General features: G+C 36.1%; 1 pseudogene; it reads right to left on the bottom strand.

Annotated features, from left to right (window-relative positions):
- Window positions 1–718: 718 nt before the first annotated feature.
- LOC124982827 (heat shock protein HSP 90-beta-like) lies at window positions 719–1,823 on the bottom strand (annotated as a pseudogene).
- Window positions 1,824–2,073: the final 250 nt, after the last annotated feature.

Raw genomic sequence — 2,073 nt, 5'->3', positions numbered from 1 at the left:
ATTGATACCAAGCTGCTACACAATATTGCTCAACAGTCTCAAAGCCCTGATTCCACACCAAAAGCCATGCTCAAAGCCATGCTCCACCAAAACAGAGCTGACCAACTCTAGTTGAACTAACAACATAGAAACTCAATCATCATGGTGTGGCTTCATTGTAATTTCTAAATACTGTTACTTTGATCCATTCTTTTAAGACAAGCAGAAATTCTTTGAAGACTAGTAGTCTTGATTTACGAATATGAAAATGACATAATAAAACCTGAAATAACACTATCCTATATAAACTAAATTTATGCTCAGCTTATCTTTATTTTAATGACAATAAGGCAAGTGAAACAAGTAGCTAACATTCCTAAGGGTTAGGACCTGTAATAAGTATTTTATGCATTAACTTACCTAATGTTCCTACACTACCATGAAAGCTCTTTACTCTCACTTGTGATGTAATAGATGGTTTTCTTGGTTTCCTTCATGCATAGGACATACTCTGACAGAGAAGTCATCTCATCCTCAGACTGGAACATGTGATAGCACAGCAGCTCAAAAAGGTGTTGCCAATTAGTGGAGTACTCATGGATTCCAAATTTCAGATTTTTAGAGAATGCCTAAGACTTCTTGTAGTTCTTTGTCTTTCATCAACTTAGAGAAGAGTTCAGGCACTTCTTAATAATGATTTTGCAAACTACTTTAAGATTTTGCTGTGGGGAAACATTTCTCAGATGTTCAGGGGAATGTCCTCAGCCTCAACCACATAGTACATAAAGTTGAAATATTCTGGTATCAACTTATTGCAGCTGTGCATAATAAACACACAATAAAAACAGAGTTTTATGTTGGTTGGTTGTTTTGGTTTTTTATTTTTTAATACTCAAAGAGGTCAAGAGAGATAAATAGGAATGCCCCAATTTCCAACTGACCTCTACAAAGAAGTATAGAAGACTATCAAGTGGTCTTCCCAGTCATTGGTAAGGGTCTTATAAGATTTTCCACATTCCTCCTGGTCATATCATCAGGGTTTCTGGTCCACATGGGCTTGTTCTTGTTAGTTCTTCCAGAACAATATATTTCTCCTTAGTTTTCTTTGTTTTATTTTTCCTATCATTACTGCTATAATCCTCATCTGAACCAACCTCTTCAATCTCAGTCTTATCGTCATCATCCTTATCTTCTTCTTTCTCACCTTTCTCTTTCTCCACCTCATCATCAGTAGTTTCCTTCTCTTGTTCTTCTCCAACTAAAAGGTTATGGGTTAATCTATAACTGTCTATATTCCTTCAACACTCTTTGACATGCTTTTCCTCTAAGTACTCTGTCTGGTTTTCTTTAAGGTAGAGAATCTCCATTACCCTGACCAACAGGTTCACTATGGCCAGCACATTCAGTGAAGAAACCCCCAGCACAAGATTTCCAAGCATACCATTCATCATTATTGTGCTCTGTGACCATAACTATCTTCTCTGCCATCAGGTAGACAGAATAAAGCCAACATTTATTAAACACCAGCTTGAAGAACGTTCATAAGTCCTTCAGTACCAGACTTGGCAATGGTTCCAATTATTTATGAACTCAGCCTTTGTCATACAAATGCCATGCCCATTAAACTTGGGTGCATTCCTGAGGGTTGGGATGATAACCCAACTCTGAAGAGTCCATCAGGTACTCATACCAAGTCTTGTCCAAGACATTAGAAGCACTAGAGATGAACTCCAAAATGAAAATTTTTTAATGAAATAAAAGTTATTGATGATGATAAACAGGAAATATCTGCCTGGAAAACAAGTGTCTGCCTCCTCCTTTCCATGGTGCACTTTCTCAGGCATCTAGAAAAGAAAGGGTCGCAAGTACTAGAGAGAAGAATGGACCACAACTGTGTTCAACTCACACATGGCACTAAGGGTCTTATCTATTCCTTTCAACATCAAGTAAAAATCTAGGAAGACATATATGTGTTTATTTGTATTTATATTAAACTATTTGACAAATATATATGAATATAATATGTACTATGTAAATATTACATGTCATGTTTTTATATATATTAGGCAACTTATACCTAGAAATTCTAGATGT

This window comes from Sciurus carolinensis, chromosome 4 (assembly GCF_902686445.1).
Source record: "Sciurus carolinensis chromosome 4, mSciCar1.2, whole genome shotgun sequence".
NCBI classification, from domain to species: domain Eukaryota; kingdom Metazoa; phylum Chordata; class Mammalia; order Rodentia; family Sciuridae; genus Sciurus; species Sciurus carolinensis.
This window is presented reverse-complemented; position numbering and strand designations above follow the sequence as displayed.